The sequence below is a fragment of the Clupea harengus genome, chromosome 24, assembly GCF_900700415.2.
Source record: "Clupea harengus chromosome 24, Ch_v2.0.2, whole genome shotgun sequence".
Classification (NCBI taxonomy): Eukaryota; Metazoa; Chordata; class Actinopteri; order Clupeiformes; family Clupeidae; genus Clupea; species Clupea harengus.
This window is the reverse complement of record NC_045175.1, coordinates 2,317,789-2,340,372: the sequence shown is the minus strand read 5'-3', so window position 1 is coordinate 2,340,372 and position 22,584 is coordinate 2,317,789. Positions and strand designations below refer to the sequence as shown.

Sequence of the window (22,584 nt, the reverse complement as noted above, 5' to 3'; positions counted from 1 at the left end):
CAGGTACAGTGGACATAATGTAATACTTCCAAGATATGCTAGGATGATATGGCCTATACACTATATATGTATACTATTATATGAAATCATATCATAAGATATACTAACAGTGTAATTTTAACATATTTATTTCACACTCCCAAACTCCCAGAATTTATAATTATAATACCTGATCTGTGCCAGGAAAATACTCTTCCCAAAGCTGTCTGCATTTAAATCTTTTATCCAAATTGACTATTCATTGTGACTGTGTTTCAGGGGTTCAGTGTAGAGTGAGTGTGACCTACTCCTCCACACGAGTCTGTGGCCTTAAAGGGGCATCAGTGGTCCTGCCCTGCAAATATGACTATTCTGGGTGGCACATATATATGAGAGGAGAGTGGTATGAAGAGAAAAGAGGGAGAGTCAGAGAACACAGTAACTCTGATTATCCTGACTGCAGTCTGAAAATAGACAAACTGTCAGATAATCACTCTGGTGTTTATCACTTTCGGTTTTACACAACCCTACACATGAGTTGGATAACAAGCAGACCTGGTGTTACAGTCTCCGTTACACGTAATGATGAACATATACAACTCACAATTTATTTTCTTTTTTCTGATTATTGTGGAAATTATATTCAAGGTTGAAGCCACAATGCCTTCTAACCTCTCTTCTCAGACCTGCAGGTGAAGGAGGGTGCTGTTGTAGGGAAACAGAATCAGACTGAACTGACGTGCAACACCTCCTGCAGCTTGAGCTCTAACACTCAGTATGTCTGGTACAAGAATGGACAGCCTCTACAAGACAAAACCACAGCCTCTATACCACTAGACTCAAGCAGACCCTTTGAAGGGAACAGTTACTCCTGTGCTGTGAGAGGTTATGAGGCTCACCGTTCCCCTGCAGTGTGTAAGTAGAGATGGAACTCAAGAACATTACATGACTATTTCATGTCAGTTATTAGGGATAATTGGAGCTGAAGTCAGATTCAGCAGAACGGATCACTTGTTTTTATATGCAGATCCACTAGATGCCTTTCTCACAATTATATGTACACAATCGTGTACGGAGATATATACGGTGTTTAATTCTCATACTTTACACCTGGCCATAGGTGCTCCATATGAACAGTGTTGGGGTGTGACCTACTCATCTAACAGCATCTGTGTATTGAATGGTTCATCGGTGGATATTTCCTGCACTTACAAATATTCCAGAGATCACCGCATAAACACAACCTTTTGGTTTAACAAGCAGAAATCAAGCCATCTCCCAGTAGATCTAAGTTTGGATGAAGACTATCAAAACCACACAGAGTATTTTGGGAATAAAGCGAATAGTTCTACCCTGAGATTGAAAGACATGAGAGAGAGTCAATCTGGAGAATATGCCTTCAGGTTTACAACAGAACAGGGGGAGGGTTACTCTGGATTACCTGGAGTCAACATCTCTGTTACAGGTAGGCCCTTTAACTATTTTGATAATGAAATGTGTGTTCACGTAGCACTGTGTCCTCAAGGTTCTGCATCTACTCCAGTTCTGCAGGTGTTGATAACTCCTGAAGCAGTGAAAGAGGGAGAGAAAGTGACACTCACCTGTAATACAACCTGTATTCTGAGTAACAACCCCACCTTCATCTGGTACAAGAATGGACAGCCTGTGACCTTCAAACACACAACCAGAGACAACAGGCTGCATATAAACCCAGTCAGCAGTGAGGATGTGGGCAGTTACTCCTGTGCTGTCACAAGACATGAGAGTCTCTTCTCCACTGATGTGTTTCTCAAAGTCCGATGTAAGTCACTACAACTAACTGGTAATGTGTACAGATGTGTACGAATGTGGTTCAAAGCTTATTGCATATGAAATATATGATGTCTTATTGTAGGTCTATAAGTTCTAACTCCTACCGAAATCAGACACATCAATTAATTGTCTTCGATTGTCACATGCTTGCTTTTGGTATTTATCAAGATAAAACTTTTACACATTTTAACAGACAAGCCAAAGAATGTCTCAGTGTCGATCAGTCCTGGGGAAATAGTGGATGGCAGTTCTGTGACTCTGACCTGCAGCAGTGATGCCAACCCACCAGTGCACAACTACACCTGGTATATGAGGACTGGAGTTGAATCTCTTATTAGGGGCACAGGCGACAGCATCAGCTTCAATGTGACCTCTGATTCCAGTGGACTTTACTACTGTGAGGCAGAGAATGAAGTTGGCTCTCAGACCTCTACTGGAGTTGCAGTTCTTACAGAAGGTCAGTGTTGTGTAGTTGTATGAGAATACTGAAATGTATCTCTGCCTCTTAAAAGTCTGCTGTTTTGTTTACAAAATTCTGGTGAACATGTGATATAATGCTTGTGTTGATGATTAAAAGAAGGAGGTTTGAAACAGCCGTGACTGTTATCATCATCTTGCCACATGATGGTATTGAGAAATGTAAAGCCAGTAACCTTTCCTGCAAAGTACAACTTGCAGCACTGTTGATAATATTGCATGTATTTACTGTTTCCCTTAGAGGTGGCAGGCATCCTTCTGCCAGCTATTATCACCATAATCATCATTCTTGCTGTTCTGCTGTTACTTGGAATTGTGTGCTGGAGGTGATTCAGTGAAGTTTGCTTTCTCTGAAATAATTTTCTGCAAAAACAGGCATGCCATGTATATTGGTAAATGCATATTATTTCTATATGTGAATATATATAACTTTAACTCTGTAACATCAACTAAACATCCATATGTCCCATCTGCAAAACAGCAAACAGAATGCAAAAATTACTGCAGATACAAGGGACACAATTACTGACATACAGGTGAGGAACTTGCTGCTCAAAGTCTTTAGCTGTAGTCTATGCAATGATTACAGACGTACGTATCTCCCCATATGAAATATCTGGCACCAGCCAAGCCTAAATAGCCTTAGGAACTCTTGCACCTGAAATCAGAGTTGTATGTCACCATTGTGTCTTATTGTCGGTTCACCTCTGCATCATTCATGATGTAATCTGTTCTCTTTCCCGATCAGAATGACTCAGGTCTCGTGTACAGCACTGTCACAGCAAGGGCCACGACCTCTGACCCCGCACAGAGAGTGACCACACCTGATCAAAATGACGTACAGTATGCCAGCGTTCAGATCAATCGCTCCAAGATACAGGAAGTACCTCTATACTCCACTGTCCAGAAGCCTCAAACCTCCACGCAGGACGACAATGTTGCTTACACGTCAGTCCAGTTTCTCAGAGGAAGTGCTGCCACCAGGTGGGCATTTCTGCTTATTACAACAAATCAGAATCAGAATCAGAATCAGAATCAGAATTGTTTTTATTGCCAAGTAAGTTTACGCCTACCAGGAATTCGCTTTGGCATATTGGTGCAGACAATAAACATAAAACATAATACGTACCAACATAAGAAAACCAATATATAAAATATAAAAATTACAAAAAATATATAAAAGTAAAGAAATATATATATATAAAGGATAGATAACGGCCAGGTCGTTTTTCATGCATCCAATCCATCTACAGCTTCCTCTGCATGGCAACTTATGTGCTCAGGCTAGGAGACGTTAATAGTGTAGTGTTTCTCAGAAGTATTCATTCCCAGGCATCCCTAACATTGCCCAGAATCCAGCATTTAACCTCAGTCGATGCTGTGCACCAGTTGCCCACAGACAAATGCAATGTTGCTGGTCATGTTGACATGTCTTTAATGCTCAATAGCCAAATTGCAGCAATGCAGTCACCTCTCACATATCACACAGAAAATGTTGCTTCTTTCAATCACAATCTAACCCTTACTCCTCAGACTACACGTGTCACAGTAAGTACTGCATGTTGTTGTGTGTTCACAGGACTGAAATTGACGTGATTGACAGTGCAGTCATCAAACTCTGACAGGCCCGTGAAACAGCAGACCAGAATTACCCTCAGGTTATTAAAGCTGTCCATTAAAACAAGAAATGCTCAGTCTTTTACAAGATATTATTACATTATTACCTTTGGTGTGAAATTTGATATGATAATTTTACTTTCTGTGTTTCTATGTTGTTACTGCCAAAAAGCCATATAGAGCTGAATTTTGTCTTTTTTACAATATTCATTCAAAATTGCTTCAAATGTTCCATAGTAGTACATCATGACTTAGAATTTAATGTTTTATTTTATATATACAGATATGAGATATTCTTCAGATGTTAGATATTCCTTAAATTCCTCACTGATCCCCCAACGTCATGGACGGAAGCGACTTCATTTACTAAAATATGTCATGCCATGAACAGATGGCCTTCAAAAACAACATTTGCATAATACCATAATACCTTAAAGCTGAGAACTAAGAAATTGAAAGACATTGAGATGGAGTTGGATTTTCACAAGTAACACAAACTGTTGCTATTTTTGAAAGCATGAAGAAGAACTTTACACACTCTAAGATTTGCATTATTGGTATTTTGTTTAACAACCTTGCATTGCATTGAGTCATACTGTATGATCAGTTGGAAAACGTCAGCGTTACTTACATGCAATTGCTCAACAGAATATTTAAGTAAAATTTTCTTTAAAAAATACAGATATTGAAGAATGTATACATTTAACAGGGCTGTAATGTGTAGAAATCGTATAAATAAAAGATTATTTAAGCACACTGTGTGTTCCTCATACATTCTTTCACTAAAAGGATTATCATATATACCTCCGCCAAGGATGTTATGTTTTCATTGCCGTTTCTTGGATTGTTTGTTTGTCTATCTGTCAGTAGGAATAAAACTTGGTGGCAGGGTGGAGCATGGGCCGATGAAGAACCAATTATATTTAGGAGCAGATCCAGGAAGATTGTGCGATAGAGCATTTGGCCTTGGCAGAGGTCTGCACTCTCTGTGTGCCCTTCTAGCTCGTTATGAAACACTGCATGCTCAAATCGTCTTTAAGTTATGATCGCTATACTGTTTACTCTGGGTGTGGCCTGGAATATAAGCACTACCTACTGGGTGATGCCCTTAAGCTCCACAGCAGAATGGTGGTTCAGTGCTCACCTCTGAGTGTTTATATGGTGGGAAGGTGGTGGTAAACCCCTCACACAACACAAGAAAATACTTAGAGGTACATAAACAAGATGGAACAAAAATATACAAACATAGGCCTATTAACACAAAGCAACACAACATAAATCACTTCAGTGGCAACACAAACAGGTAGCGTCTGACACTTTACACCTAAAAACAAATATTTAAAACAGAAAAAAACACACACAAAAGCAAATAATACTCCAAACAAACAGTGAAAAACACTGAAGGTTCAACTCCACAAACTTGTTCTTGTTATGAAATGCTCAATGACTGACACAAACACTTCACCTTCATCATATGGTCTGAAGATGACTCCCAAAGGCACTTACAATAAGCATGCGCACTGGACATGGAAGAATGGATTGAATTCATTTAGAAAAACAGGAGGTTGTGGTGATTATTCATTTCCCCCTAGTCACTCATCCCATACACTATAATCAGTTGTGTTAAACTAACATCAACATGAAAAAAAAGAAAGAAAAACTTTTCATGCAGGTGCCTGATGTGCTTGTATTACGAACCTGCAATGAGTGAACATTATTACTGTTGAGAGAATACATAAAACAGATGATCCCTACGTTTCCAGAACTACATTGCCCACAATGCGATGCAAACACATTGTCACCCTAAAGCTTAATTTATGGTCAGCCTTTTACGCAGACACGCTAGAGCCCTTTGTCATTGCGAACCCCCTCCGAGCACCTCTTGCGTGCTTGCGTGCTTGCGTGCTTGCGTGTGTCTCCCAAATTTTGTAACTATCCAACCAGTGGACGCAAGCCGCACGCAAGCCGAAGGGCTGTGATTGGTCCAACCCATCGCTGTTTACCTTGTGGGTAATAGCGTATATTAGATAGCTGGCTCAGACACCTCGCAAATACCCTCAGATTTATTTTGTAGTTACAATAACAGGGTTTTTACATTGCACAGTGTCTATTTCTCTGCAACTTAAAAAAAATCTGAGCAAAAGAAAGTCAAACAAACAATTTTTATGTACAAATACGACCATCTACGGAGTTTGGTCTGCCATCTTTTTTTTGCATTACTTGGCGACACCCACCAACTGACGGAGAACTATAAATGTGCACAAGTCCGTCGAAGCAACTGCGAGACCGTGTAGTAACGCAGTCGTAGAAGAACTGCTCCCCCTTGTGGAAGAGGCAGCCCACCACAAGTCAGCTCTATTTAATAGATTTCTACATTGTCACTGTATACACTTTGCAACCATAAGAGTCACTGACCAGTGGTGAGTGTGGTTTTGTTCCACAGAGGTGGACACCGGATACGGCTACGGCTGCTATCCTGAGGGTATGCCCATGGAGGGTGATATGATTGATGACTATCCCCACAGCATGCCCTACCAGTACAACGAGGCCTACTAGCAGGGCACTGCTTACCTCCACGCATACACGCTCATACCAGAGGACACAGGCAGGCAAACACACACACACACAAACACACACACATGGGCGCCCCCCACCCAGGGGACATGATGAATAACAAGAAAATAGATAGATAGATAGATAGATACATACATACATACATACTGTAACGTGCCCAGCTCACAGGCATGGAACATAAAGAGGAGGCCACGCAGAATTTATGATATAATAATAATAAGTTATTTATTAAGGGTTATATATATGTATATATGTATCTATTAATTATAGCAAACGTGTGGTGAAGGTCAGTGTTGTAAAGAGAAACAAAAGATGTGATGCAAAGTCAGTTAAATGGTAATATAAACAAACAAACGACGACGACGATCTAAAATTCAACGACTATCCAACGAGTATCCCAAATCCAATTCCTATCCAAAAACCAACGACCAATCCAAAACTCCAATCCAACGCTCTCCCGACTGCCATCTGATCAGGGCTTTTGTAGCCATCCAATCATGGGGTACACCTGTTGTACCCCTGCTCCCCATTACCTGCTGAGGAGACAGAGAGAGAACAGGCATGCAAATATCATGGGGCGGGGCCTAGATCCGCTGGGGTCGTAACAAGACATACAGACAGACAGACAGACAGACAGACAGACAGACACACACACACACACACACACACACACACACACACACACACACACACACACACACACAAATACACTCACATACACTCTTTAAGCTCATACTCACACATACACACATTTTACCTCCAGCATGCTAAAAATGGTATACACAGTACACAGAAAGTACATAGAAAACAGACACACAAACAAACATACGCACACACCCACACCCACTTCCACTGTCACAAAAAAGTTTACGCAGACACTCACCCACACACAGATATTTTAATACATACATTTGAAATGCCCCCCTGACTTCACCAGTAGGTATGAAATGATTTGTAACCTCAAACCAAAAATTATCCATCTGTAATACTCTTTTCCAGTCACCCACAGTCTGATGCCTCTGTCGTTTTGCCATTTCAACCTTTTGCTTACATTTGCCAGTTTCATATATGGCTTGTCTTTTAAACAGCACAAAGCACAAAGAGGTGTACTTCCTGACCAGAGGTGAAGATGAGTGATGTTATATGCCACAGAAGCTCTGAGCAAGAGCAGCTTTGTGGAAGCCATTAATACACAGAGCTACAGACTTGGTTGGACAGCTAGAGTATTCTGTGTATTAAGACCAAGGGAGAGAACATGTGTTAGAGAGATAAAAAAAAGTGGATGCCTGAGGAGTGCTTGATATCCTCTGTATTGGCTTTGCTGTTATAAGCCACAGTCAGCCATTGCCACTGAACTGCTTGGGCACCTCCGACTCATCTGGAGTTCATCGGTTCACACTGCAAAACAAAATGGCCTACAGTACTCTGTTGGAAACACAAAAAGATATACTCATGTCATTCAACTTGATGTCGGTGAAAAACACCCTTTAATGATTGTTAACAGGCTTGTATTTGGAAATAGATTCCCTAAATTTCTCATTGATATGTTGCCAACCACTTACTTATCCTTGAATCCATTGACGGAATCGATAAGCACGCTTAAGTTGAAGAAGGGACCGGAGAGTTGAAGTCAGGTTTCTGGAGTTTATTTTCGAGACCCCCTCTCAGCTTGGTGCTCAGAGCAAGGCCTACCTGATAGCAGAATGTGTAGGCATTTATACATTTCAGTCAGGTAGAATACAATAGGAGAGGGGATGACCACACCCTTTAGGTGAGAGGAAGGGGGAGACAGTGGGGTGAGGGGTTCACCTATGGGGGGAGGGGGTGATACCATGGCACAAAGGGTCTTAGCAGGAAGGAGCCTATCTGGGGGGGGAAGGGTTCACAAGCCACTTGTTCAGGTATCAGTGAAACAGTACACATCCAAAATTAGTTGCAGATACAACATAAGGAGTTAATGTCTTACAACAACAGAATAGCAATATTTCCAGTTCCATCAGTCCCCTATATGAGCATTTATATGCTCACACAATAACCACCATGCAACAGCCAATCAGAGCAGGAAACATCAATATATGTTAAAGATACAAATGATACAGAACAACAGTAGAATAGCTATTTTGCAGTTCCATCACCATCATCGAAATTCTAGATTTTGTCTTCCTGTCTTAGTGGACCTAATATCTGTAGATGGCAAATGTGGTTGGTACCTCCGGTGTCTCGATGTCTTCCTGTAACCATTTCATTATTCTCTTAGGTATTGATTGTCTCAGGCCAAGGAAAATGTCAGGCTGAATTCATCGAATGTATCGGTGAACACCATGACTTATCCAGTTGGCTGTGGTATGCCCATGAACATGTGGTCATTATCCAACAATCCATCCCTAATTTACTACAATAATAATAGAAACTGTGCCTCTGGGACTCATGAGAATGTGTAAAATGCTTTGAGACAGTACAAGTACTTCCTTCCTGGGCATTGGGAGCTTGAGGTAGAGTTTCAAAAGAAAAGCCATTTATCAAACTGGCAAATGTAAGCAAAAGGTTGAAATGGCAAAACAACAGAGGCATCAGACTGTGGGTGACTGGAAAAGAGTATTACAGATGGATTATTTTAGATTTGAGGTATTAAGACCAAGGGAGCAACAAATCAGACAATCAATCAATGAACCACTCAGTCCATTCATGAATTCCTCAATTAAAGGACATCTTCATGTAAGTTGCTTATCTCGTGTTCTCTCCTTTTCTGTACTGCACAGCATGGCCTCTCTGGCTGCACAGCACCTTAACCACAAAGTGAGAAACAGGAAGTGGTTCAGGACCCTCTGTGCATCAACCACATCCACACACTCACTAACAGTCTGCTGATGTGAACAAGTCTCTACTTACTGAGGATTTTATTTTTAGTAAAAATAAAAAAAAAGCTGCATGCTTGGTGACCGTGATTTGCACTTTGTCAAGTTTTTCTCAACCCCAGGAGTATGACACTCTGCGGGCAAGTCATCCTAGACTTCCTATCAGCTTGTCTAATGGTCTGAAGTATAACAGACTAGGTTGAGAGAGTAGAAGAAAAATAGAAACACAAAAAACGCTTCTTGGGTAAATGGAAACAGGACATCAGTATGTGGTTGAAACCAGACATCTGCAGGGCTAAAAATACGAACAGGGCGTACAACCCTCAACTAAGACATTAGTTAAGAATTACCGTCAATTCATAGAATATTAAGTAAAAAAAGGTATGAGATATGCAATCCATTTATCATTTTGCAGTTTTAGTCCAAAGATAAACCATGCTTTATCAGGTCACTACTTTGATGTTTTTTCAATATGCTTGGTTTGATGTTATTTCACTTAAATGTAGCTTTGTGGACAAACATTGCACATGGTCAAGTCTCAAGTGAGTGTTTGACATCCACCAATAAAGGGGAAAGAGGTTAGTTAAGTAAACTGCTCCAGGAGACCAAAGTTCATGTCAGTATGTTAAGGTCATTTGGAGGTATGGGTTAATGTGAATTAGACTAATCCATGAGAGTTTGGCCTTGTCTTTATCCATAGTCAGTTCGAACCAAATTGTCGCACTATTTTTGTGTTGATTAAAAACTCTTGATACTTCTGTGCACTATCATTTACAAAAATAGCCTGAATTTGTTCTCATGAAATGAACCATGCTTTTGTTACATTTCAGTTTTTTTTCTGTTGCTGTGGTTGTGTCCCCTGCACGACTAGTCAACCTCACCTCACAGGGGTAAAGAGTTCATCCTCCCAGACGTCAACTGCTCTAACCTCGGCCCTAATAGAAATACACTGAGTACGTGACACAGTGCAGTCATATGTCCATGTCAGTCTTTTTGCAAAGGTTGCAGTCAGTGAGAATTTGGCAGACGTCCCTCCGTTAAAAGGTAGGTGCCTATCCATTCATGTATGGTCATAACTATGACAGTGATGCCTTTATTTTAGCGACACTAATTTCACCATGAATTGCTATGTTAGCATGTTTGTTTCTGCACAGATAGAAACCCATGTAATTTTTGTAGAGACCTTTCTACCCTAAACTCTGTGCCCTCTCTGTATATTCAACTTTGGAAGGACAAATAATAGCATGTCATGTACATTGTCAGACTGTTGCAGAGCAGGGTACAGGTGCCATGTTTCATGCCGCTCACATCATAAAGTAAAATATCAATTAAGTGTCTTAACATTCATTTTCCACGAACAAACAGTTTGTTTTCTCTTTCATACATAGCATCATGTTCCGTTGTCTTTTTGGGCTTAAATGTGTCCTTTACTCTCATGTAAGCATGCATGCTACACTTTTCTGTATACTTACTAAAGTCCTGTGTGAAAAGAGGTGTATCCTGTAGTTTTAGGACAAAGTAAATGCCTGTCAAACCCTGCTGTTTGGTGGACGTATTTCTTTTTCAGGAACCCCCCTGACCAAGTGGCTTGGCCTTTCAAATGCTAACAACAGTCAATGGTCTGAGGGGGGCTTGGTACTGAAGTAGTTCAGGGAAGTAGGTATTAATGTTATATATGTGCTTTTAAAACTACTTCTTCTATTCTTGCATCTGACTGACACTTCTCTATCTTGAATCAGTACAATTCTCTAAAACAGTCTCACATGAAGTGCTTTTTCAAATACTGTATGTTGTTGAAAAAAAAAGTCAGGTCTGAAAGGGAATCTGAATGACCAAGCAAAGAAACCCTGATAGCAGAGACATCCGGGTGTTCTCTGGCTTTTTTAGAACAAAGAAGGAACACCAATATGATATAACAATTTATTGTAAAATAAATCTAAAGTATATAAAATCTAGAAAAACATACGGTCACTGTTGCAAATAACTGGGGCTGTAAAAAATAAAACTCCATAGCACTGACATATAGTAAGTAGTGATAGCTGAATGTTAAGAAAGAAGAATTAAAATTGTTCCATACTGATGGGACTTGTAAAACAATACTCTCAAACTTTGTAACATGTGTTTTATTAATGTGGTTCTGGGAAGAGAGCCCATCTTCACAGACTGAAAACTGGGTCTGTCTCAGCAACGCTTATGAATCTTTGGCCGAGCAGTCGGGAGAGAAAATGGCTGTCATGAATGTCCGTCACCACACTGACATTCTTAAAATAGTGTTCAGAAGGCGTCGCAACTACTGTCTGCACTTCGCTGCACTAAGTTCTCACCAAGTTTATGCATGATGTGATGGGCTAGTGCAGAGTGAATAATACCGTCTCAGTTAATGTGCTTTGTAGTTTCAATGGTCATTTTTAGCATTCTTTCTATTGATCAGATTAGGTGTGGATTTCACAATGGAGTGGAGTGCACGATGGAATGTTTAAAATCCGACACAACTATGACAGTGATGCCTTTATTTTAGAGACAGTTCTTTGTTTTATTCTGATGTTTCACTGATTTTACCATGAATTCCTATGTTAATATGTTTGTTTCTGCATGGATAGAAACCCATTTTTGTCACCTTTCTACTCTAAACTCTTTGTGCTCTCTGTATATTAAACTTTGGAAGGTCAAATAATGTAATAGTCATGTACATTGTCAGACTGTTGCAGAGCAGGGTTAAGGTGCCATGTTTCATACCACTCACATTTTGAAGGAAAATATCAATTGACTTGTCAATTGACATTCAGTTTCTTCTTAAAAAAAGAGAGGTTTTTTTTTTTTATACATTTTGCATTTTGTTCTGTTGTCTTAACTGCATCATAGTACATGTGTTGTTTCCTGTCCTGTAAACATGCATGCTAGACTTTTCTCTATTCTTACAGAAGTCCAGTGTGTTGTAGTTGCGTCCACCTTTTCTGATATGAGTGTTAAAGTTACACAACGCTCCTGAAACTAGTTAGGACAGAATAAGCAATCCAGTGAGCAACCTAAACTCTTTTAGATCCTTTCAGATAATAATTTATCCTCATTAATCAAAAAGTCATAACATTTCCTAAACTCTGCCTTGAAATTGAATAATGTAGTATGTGATGTTATTCTATTGCAGGGAAAGTGAGAAATGTGTTTTAAAAGCATGCTCATGTTGACAGCAATATTTCTCCTGAGGCTGCCAGGTACAGTGGACATAATGTTATACTTCTGAGATATGCAAAGATGAAACGGCCTGTAAACTATAAATGTATGAATGTGTATATATAATACATTTATGCTATTATTTGATATCCTGTCATAAAGTATACTAACAGTGTTATTTAAACATATTTATTTATTAATAATTGCAATACCTGATTAATCTCATCTTTTATCCAAATTGACTTTTCATTGTGAATGTGTTTCAGGTGTTCAGTGTAGATGGAGTGTGACCTACCCCTCCACACGAGTCTGTGGCCTTAAAGGGGCATCAGTGGTCCTGCCCTGCAAATATTACTATTCTTGGGATAATGGATATTTCGAAGAAGGGTGGTTTAATGAGAAAAAAGAGAGAGTCTTACAACTCAGTGACACTTATTATCCTGACTGCAGTCTGACAATAGTCAAGCTTTTAGATAAGCACTCTGGTGTTTATCACTTTCAGTTTCGCATAAACTCACACACAATGTGGATGACGGGCAGATCTGGTGTTACAGTCTCTGTTACACGTAATTATGAACATATACAACTTACAATTTGTTTTCTTTTTCCTAATTATAATGGAAATGATATTTAAGGTTGGAGCCACAATGACTTCTAACCTCTCTTCTCAGACCTGCAGGTGAAGGAGGGTGCTGTTGTAGGGAAACAGAATCACACTGAACTGACCTGTAGCACCTCCTGCAGCTTGAGCTCTGACACTCTGTATGTCTGGTACAAGAATGGACAGCCTCTACAAGACAAAACCACAGCCTCTATACCGCTAGACTCAAGCAGACCCTTTGAAGTGAACAGTTACTCCTGTGCTGTGAGAGGTTATGAGGCTCACCGTTCCCCTGCAGTGTGTGAGTAGGGATGGAACTCAAGAACATTACATGACTATTTCATGTCAATTACAAAGTATACTTAGATTTGATGTTCACTTTTATTCTGATTCAGAAGAAAACGTATATTTTTACTCAGATAACTTTTTTTTGTATATACAAATAACCACAACAATGTCTTTCTCACAATCATAATATGCATTTGTACGGTGATATTTATGGTGTTTAATACTCATATTTTACACCTGCCGATAGGTGCTCCATCTAAACAGTGTTGGGGTGTGACATACTCATCTAACAGCATCTGTGTATTGAATGGTTCATCAGTGGATATTTCCTGCACTAACAAATATCCCAGAGATCACCGCATCAGCACAACCATCTGGTTTTACAAGCAAAAAACAAGCCGTCTCACAGTAGATCTGAGTTGGGATAAAAACCACACAGAGTATGTTGGGAATAAAGAGAATAGTTCTACCCTGAGACTGAAAGACATTAGAGAGAGTCACTCTGGAGAATATGCCTTCAGGTTTACAACAGAACAGGGGGACAGTCACTCTGGATTACCTGGAGTCAACATCTCTGTTACAGGTAGGCCCTTTAACTATTTTGATAATGCCATGTGTGTACACGTAGCACTGTGTCCCCCTACACATAATATATCCTCCAGTTCTGCAGGTGTTGATAACTCCTGAAGCAGTGAAAGAGGGAGAGAAAGTGACACTCACCTGTAATACAACCTGTATTCTGAGTAACAACCCCACCTTCATCTGGTACAAGAACGGAGAGCCTGTGACCTTCAAACACACAACCAGAGACAACAGGCTGCATCTAAACCCAGTCAGCAGTGAGGATGTGGGCAGTTACTCCTGTGCTGTAAGAAGACACGAGAGTCTCTTCTCTACTGATGTGTTTCTCAAAGTCCGATGTAAGTTACTACAACTGACTGTAAATGTGTACAGATGTTTTACAAATATCGTTCAAAACTTGTTGCATAGAAAATATTTTGTGTCGTGTTGTCAATTTGTAGGTTTATATGTTCTAAATGCTACAATAGTCAGACATATCAAGGAAAGGTCTTAATTTGTGAAATGCTTGCTTTTGTTATTTATCATGATAAAACTTGCACACATTTTAACAGACACGCCAATGAATGTCTCGGTGTCTATCGGCCCTGGGGAAATAGTGGAGGGCAGTTCTGTGACTCTGACCTGCAGCAGTGATGCCAACCCACCAGTGCACAACTACACCTGGTATATGAGGACTGGAGCTGAATCTCTTATCAGGGGCACAGGTGACAGCATCAGCTTCATTGTGACCTCTGATTCCAGTGGACTTTACTACTGTGAGGCAGAGAATGAAGTTGGCTCACAGAACTCTACTGGAGTTACAGTTTCTACAGAAGGTCAGTGTCGTGTAGTTTTATGAGAATACTAAAATGTATCGCTGCCTGTTAAAATTAACCTGTTTCTTTACAAAACTCTTGTGAACATGTGATGTAATGCTTGTATTGATGATTAGAAGGAAGTTTGAAACAGCTGTTCTCATCATCTTGCCGCATTATGACATTCAGAATGTAAATCCAGTTAACTTTTCCTGCAAATCACTTACAGCACTGTTGATAATGTAATTACTGTTTAATTGTCAAGACTTTCAATTTCCCTTAGAAGTGGCTGCCATCATCCTGCCAGCTATTATCACCATGATAATCATTCTTGCTGTCCTGCTGTTACTTGGAATTGTGTGCTTGAGGTGATTTACTGAAGTTGGCTTTCTCTGAAATAATTTTGTGCAAAAACAGGCAGTATATTGCTAACTGCACATTATGTCTTTATATGAATACATATGAGTTTACCTGTCTAACATCAACTAAACATGCATACGTCCTATCTGCAAAACAGCAAGAAGAATGCTGAAATTACTGCAGATAGGGACACAATTACTGACATACAGGTGAGGAACTTGGTGCTCAAAGTCTTTAGCTTTAGTCTGTTGTGCTATGCTTACACATGTACGTATCTCCTCATGTGAAATATCTGGCACCAGCCAAGCCTAAATAACCTGAGGAAGTCTTGCAACTGAAATCTGTTCTTTTTCCCGATCAGAATGACTCAGGTCTTGTGTACAGCACTGTCACAGCAAGGGCCACGACCTCTGACCCCGCACAGAGAGTGCCCACACCTGATCAAAATTACATTCAGTATGCCAGCGTTCGGATCAATCGCTCCAAAACACAGGAAGTACCTCTACAATCCACCGTCCAGAAGCCTCAAATCTCCACGCAGGACGAAGATGTTATCTACGAGTCAGTCCAGTTTCTCAGAGGAAGGGCTGCCACCAGGTGGGCATTTCTGCTCATTACAACAAATCATGCAGCTTCTAATCCATCAACAGCCACTGCATGGCACCTTATGTGCTCAGGCTAGGAGACGCTAATAGTGTAGTGTTTCTCAGAAGTATTTATTCCCAGGCATCCCTAACATTGCCCAGTATCCAGCATTTAACCTCAGTCGATGCTGTGCACCAGTTGCTCACAGACAAATGCAATGTTGCTGGTCATGTTGACATGCTAGCTGTCTTAATGCTCAGTAGTCAAATTGCAGCAATGCAGTCACCGCTCACATATCTTACTGAAGATGTTGCTGCATTCAATTACAATCTAACCCTTATTCCTCAGACTAGAGGTGTAACAGTAAGTACTGCATGCTGTTGTGTGTTTACAGGACTGAGATTGACGTGATCTACAGTGCAGTCATCACACCCTGACAGACCCGTGAAACAGGAGACCAGAATTACCCTCAAGATATCAAAGCTGTTCATCAGAACAAGATATGCTCAGTCTTTTACAAGAAATCCTTTTTAAGTATTACCTTTAGTGTGAAATTTGTTAGTGTAACTTTCTATGTTTCTATGTTGTTACTGCCAAAAAGCCATATAGCGTTGCATTTTGTCTTTGTTACAATAGTCATTCAGAATCGCTTTAAAGGTTCCATAGACTTTGAATAATTTTTTTTATTTCATATATACAGATATTAGATATTCCTCAGATGTTAGATATTCCTTAAATTCCTCACTGATCCCCCTATTACATGTTACACTGAGAAACATTCAAAACCACCTCATCTCACATAGAAGAAGAGAGGATAAGTAAACGAAATGGACGGAAGCAACTTTATTTTCTAAAATGTATACAGAATCTGAACCAATGGGCTTTAAAAACAACATTTAGATAATACCTTACAGCTGAGAACTTAGAAACTGAAAGACATTTCCATGGACACAAACAGTTACTATTGAATGAAGAAAGAACTTAGAAATCGAATGACATTTGTATGGAACTGGAACACAAACTGTGTTGGAATGAAGAAGAACTTTACACACTGATACGATCTTGATCATTATTTTCTCAATGCATTGCTCTTGCTGCTTGTTAGGATTCCTCCATCAGGAGGAAACCTATTGTTATTGTAGGTTTTCTTATTATTATGTTTGTACCATGGGAGTCAATGGCAGCCCCTAGAACCGTATGGTAACTTTTTCTGAAATTTGGCACACTCATTAAGGACAGTCCCTTCTTTACTCACACCAAGTTTCATGTCTCCCACTAGACCACGCTAGCGCCACCAATGGGTCAAAGTTGGACTTTTGTTAACACACACAACTTTTGAACCGTTTGACCGATTTTCAAAAATGAGGTACCATTGGATTCCTTGGATCAAGACGAATTCAACGTTCAATGGTTTCGGTTGTATAGATTTTCTGTTATTCCCGGTTTTATCAAAAAACCTTTGAAAGCTTACTCCTCCTACAATTTTGGTCAAATCTTCTTCAAAATCAGATCTTCAGACCAAGCCTCACAAAACTTAATCAACAAAATTTTGATCCTCACAACCGTTTGTCCGGTACAGCCACTCAAATTCAAATTCACAGGAAGTGAAGTAATATCTAAGCAAATCTTTGAGTTATTAAGCTGAGCGTCAGTGGTACAGGGGTAGAGAAGTCATTCAGTAATCAGAAGGTTGTGAGTTCAACTCCCTGTCAAAGCATCCTTTAGCAAGACACTTCTTTCTTTTCTTCTTTCCCTTCTTCACTCTTCTTTCCTTCTTTTACTCTTCTTTCCAAAATTGTGAAGAATATACATTTTCCCCTGGTTTTGCAATCTTTGGAGGAATCCGCATCGCTGCTTGCAGCTATATTTTTTATTGATTTTATGTAAAGCCCTTTGAACTGCAACTCTTGTATGAAATGTGCTATAAAAATAAAGTCTTACTTACTTACACTCTAAGATTTGCATTATTGGTATTTTGTTTAACTGTTTAGTCATACTGAATGATCAGCTGGAGAATGTCATTGTTCCATACATTTCTCAAGTGAAAATTAAAGTAACATTTTCCTTATAGAAGAAAGATATTTAAGAATGTATACATTCAAGCCTTTAACAGGGCTTGATTGCTGTGTCGAAACCTTAGATGAAAAATGTACAGCTAAATTCGGACCCTCTCATTTTATTTAAATAAAGGATTATTTTAGCAATCTGTGTGTTCCTCATACTTCAGCCTTGCTTCACTAAATGGAGAATCATATTTATCTCCGCCAAGGAGGTAATGGGCCTCATTCTCGAACGCAGTTAAGAATAATTTAAGAAGGAATTTCTTCTGAATTGGATTTAGGAAAACATTTGGCATTCCTGAAAGTTTTCTCACCTGGGATTTGTTCTGAACTTCAGAAGACTTTCCGAACTCGAAATAGCAGTCGTAACTAGGCCAGAGTTTTCTCAAATGCGATTCCTTAAAAAACCACAAGATGGCCCCGTAGTCATGATTCTACGAGGCATCGTGATGTCATAAAATAAATAAAAGGACTACACCAGGATGCTAATCCAGACTATTCTCATTTGTAGATCCACGGAACGAACTGCCTAGCACTACCAGAGCAGGGGCGTCCTTCTCTACCTTTAAGAAGATTTTGAAGACCCAACTCTTCAGAGAGCACCTCCCTTCCTAACTGGCACTTCGACTAGTGCTTAACTTGCACTTACAGCAGTTACATTCCTGCACTTCGTTTTTATTTTCTATTTAGTTTTTCTATTTCTTATGTAAAGTAGTATTTATTGTTACACTAGGTCTCTATTGCTCGTAGCTTGACTGTTCTCTCCCTTGTGGCCTACGTCGCTTTGGACAAAAGCGTCTGCTAAATGACTAAATATAAATGTGAATGTACACGAACACTGCAAATGTAAGTGAATAAATAAATAAGCACTAAACTCAATCACGTTGATATAGCTATAGTGGTAGTATATATTTACTCTCTTTTTTGCTCGCTTTCCGCTTTGACATGAGTCGTTTACGAGTTGCTTTCGTGTAGATTCGGTCGATTCCGACTGCACACGTCACTACGGTTGCGTGCCCTTATAACGAGCTGGCGGGGCGTGTATGTATGCAAATTCAGGAGCACGAGAACGCGCTTTCAATTTAAGTAAACTTTTCCGGTGGAGCACAGCTCAGAAAACTTCTGCTGTGTAGGAACACACTTTCAAGCGTTCATGAATTTGTCGGATGTCTTTTTCTTACGTTGTTTTTCCGAAGCCCGTAAGAAACATTTCAGAAGAAACTTCAGAAAATGTTCGAGAATGAGGCCCAATGTTTTTATTGCCGTTTCTTGTATTGTTTATTTGTCTCTCTGTCATCAGGAATATGTATAAACTACCTCCCCGCTTTCTATTAAACTTGGTGGAGGGGTGTAGCATGGGCCAAGGAAGAACCAATCATATTTGGGAGCGGATCCAGGAAGATTGTGAGATAGGGCATTTGGCAGAGATCTGCATTCTCTGAGTGAGACCTTGTGACTTTGAGACTGAGTGCCCTTCTAGCTCGTTATGAAACACTGCATGCTCAAATCATGTTTAAGTTATGATCGCTGTGGCTTCTTTTGCACAACACAACTTTTACAAGTAAACTTTCCATTCAGAAGCTTTTTATCCTCCATTTCGCTGTATCGCGCTCACCATTCACTCATACCGTAACGTTAGCCTACTACACAGTTTGCGAGGCGAAAAAGAATGTTAATCTAAAAAAGAAGAAAAAATAAAAAATAAAATCGCGTTAATCTCGCGATAAAAAAATTAACAGCGTTAAAATGGGTTTGCGTTAACGCCGTTAATAACGCGTTAAACTGACAGCACTAATATATATACATATATACATACATACACACACACACACACTCTTTAAACTCGTCCACACACATACCCACATTTTACCTTGTATAGAAACTGTTTATTTATGTACTTTCTGTGTACACCAGTCATGCAAACACATATATGCACACACACACACACACACACACACACACACACATCCACAGTCTGACAATAGTATACCACACGCAAACAGACACTCACCCACATACAGATACAGGCATGTATTTGTTTTACATATATTTTAAATGCCCCTCTGACTTCACCAGTAGGTATGAAATGACTTGTAACACAGAGGACTGTAGTTGTCCAACCAAGTATGTAGCTTTGTGTATTAATGGCTTTCTCAAAGCTGCTCTTGCTCAGAGCTTCTGTGGCGAATAACATCACTCAAATCCACCTCTGGTCAGAAAGTGCACCTCTTTCTGCTTCTTGGATGGCGTGAAGAGGCTAATGTGCGGTTTGCGGCAGCCAATAGCAGCACAGTGGAATGTTCCGGCACCAGTGTTGTGGACCGAGGAGCCTTTGTCTAATAATGTGTCCATTCCTGTCCCAGATACATGAAGACGAACGGAGAGATGAGAAGAGCATGGAGAGAGGGATCTGCTGAACGAGGGAGGAAGCGTGAGGATGGAGTGGAAGAAATGTGTCATTCCTCATCATCACCTCAGCTGTAACACGACTCTGATGTGATGCTCTGTTCTGCTCTGCTCTACTCTGCTCTGTGCTGCGGACGTTAATAGCTCCTGTAGCTCAACCTAGTGAGTGTTTTCATGTTGATATGCTCTCACAGCCACTGCACGTTTCTAGTGTGTTATATTGTGTGCAATCACCCTACAAACACCCTCCTGAAACCTACTGGCTTTGCTATTAATTACTTTTTAAAAGATTGATGGATCATTCTGTGGAGCAATCACCTTACGCTGCTGATCCTGAAGAGGGCACCAGAGGAGTGATTATGTGAATTACAGAGACATGATTGGTCACACCACTGTATGATACAAATGAACACACAAAAAAGATTTGACATGTTGTCTTTGTTAAAGTATTTCTCCATTCATCTGACTCTGAGGTGTGGTAGTGATTTATTGAAAGGCCTTTCTTTCTTTCATTCTCAATGTAACTCTATTCATGTCACAACTGATTTAAATCCCATGTGTTATTTTGATCTGTCTTCTGCCACTTTCACACAAGCAACCAATCAGCCACTCAATCAATCAATGAACCAGTCAGTCAATTCATCAGTTCATCCATTTAATGACATCTGGATGAAAGTTATTTCTCTACTTATCTTTTCTGTGCTGCACAGCACAGCATCTCTGGCTGCACAGTAACTCAACCACAAAGTGAGAAACAGGAAGTGGTTTAGGACCCTCTGTGCATCAACCACATCGACACACTTACTAACAGTCAAGTCTATACTTACTGAGGATTTTCTTTTTATATCTTTCAGGTTTGTAATTTGGTTAGATTTTCTGAGTGCATTCACTTTGCACTACTTCCAGAGAAATATTGTATCCTGGCACCCAATGCACAAGACAGGTGGATGATTTGACTGGGGGGAGAGTGGTGCAAAGAGCTGAGAGGGAGGGTAAGAGGACACAAATCAACTCAAAATGTCCAAAGTGTGACCTGACTGTTGACTAGACTTGCAGAAAGCCACTCTGGTGTTTATCAGTTTCGGTTTTACTCAAGCCTACAAACGAGCTGGGCAACAGGCAGATCTGGTGTCACTTTCTCAGTCACAGGTACTGATGAATAAAATCATACGCATTTGATTATTTTACTCTGTGTATACTGTCAGTGAATTACATTTTAGGATGAAGCTTTCATGGATCCTTACCTGTCCTCTCAGACCTGCAGGTGAAGGAGGGTGCTGTTGGAGGGAAACGGAATAACACTGAACTGACCTGCAGCACCTCCTGCGTCTTGAGAATTTCATAAGCATTTTGTTTCAAAAGTCACACGTCCTTTTAAGTCTTTTTGCCAAAGTTGCCGTTTGTGAGAATTTGGCAGACGCCTCTCTGTAAGAAGGTAAGTGCCTATCTGTTTATGTATAGTCATAACTATGACAGTGATGCCTTTATTTGAAAGATAGTTCTTTGTTTTATTCTGATGTTTCACTAATTTCACCATGAATTCCTATGTTAGCATGTTTGCTTCTGTACGGATAGAAACCCATGTCATTTTTGTAGAGAACTTTCTTCTCTAAACCCTGTGCCCTCTCTGTATATTCAACTTTGGAAGGACAAATAGTAGCATGTCATGTACATTGTCAGACTGTTGCAGAGCAGGGTACAGCTGCCAGGAAAATATGTCAAATCATGTCATTCATATCACTTAACTTTGCTAACATTAATTTTCCTCAAATAGAAACAATTTTTTTTTAAATCTTTTATACAAAGCATTTTGTTCTGTTGTCTTTATGGCATCATTGTAAATGTGTCCCTCACTCTCCTGTAATCATGCATAATAGACTTTTCTCTATTCTTACTCAAGTCCATCGTTTAGTAGTTGTAGTTAGTAGGCTTCCACCTTTTCTGATGTGTGTGTGAAAGTTACATCGAACACTACTGAAACTAGTTCCGACAGAGTAAGGACAGAGGACACAAAACATTACATTTCCTAACCTCAGCCTATAAAAATGTAATATTGTAGTATGTGGTGTTATTCTATTGCAGGGAACGTGAGAAATGTCTTTTAAAAGCATGCTCATGTTGACTGCAATATTTCTCCTGAGGCTGCCAGGTACAGTGGACATAATGGAATACTTCCAAGATATGCTAGGATGACATGGCCTATACACTATGAATCTATAAATATTATTTAAAATCATATCATAAGGTATAATAACAGTGTTATTTTAACATATTTATTGGACACTCCCAAACTCCCCACACACGGGCATCAGAATTTATAATTACAATACCTGATCAATGCCAGGAAAATGCTCTTCTTAAAGTTTTTTGCATGTAATTATCTTATCCAAATTCACTCATCATTGTGACTGTGTTTCAGGTGT

The 22,584-nt window shown here is 39.8% G+C and overlaps 1 long non-coding RNA gene across 1 annotated transcript; it reads left to right on the top strand.

Annotated features, from left to right (window-relative positions):
• The first annotated feature begins 14,686 nt into the window (after positions 1–14,686).
• LOC122128779 lies at positions 14,687–15,301 on the top strand. The gene is made up of 3 exons (XR_006151603.1): positions 14,687–14,771; positions 15,034–15,118; positions 15,268–15,301. It is a non-coding gene; the product is annotated as an uncharacterized LOC122128779 (long non-coding RNA).
• The last annotated feature ends 7,283 nt before the right edge of the window (positions 15,302–22,584 follow it).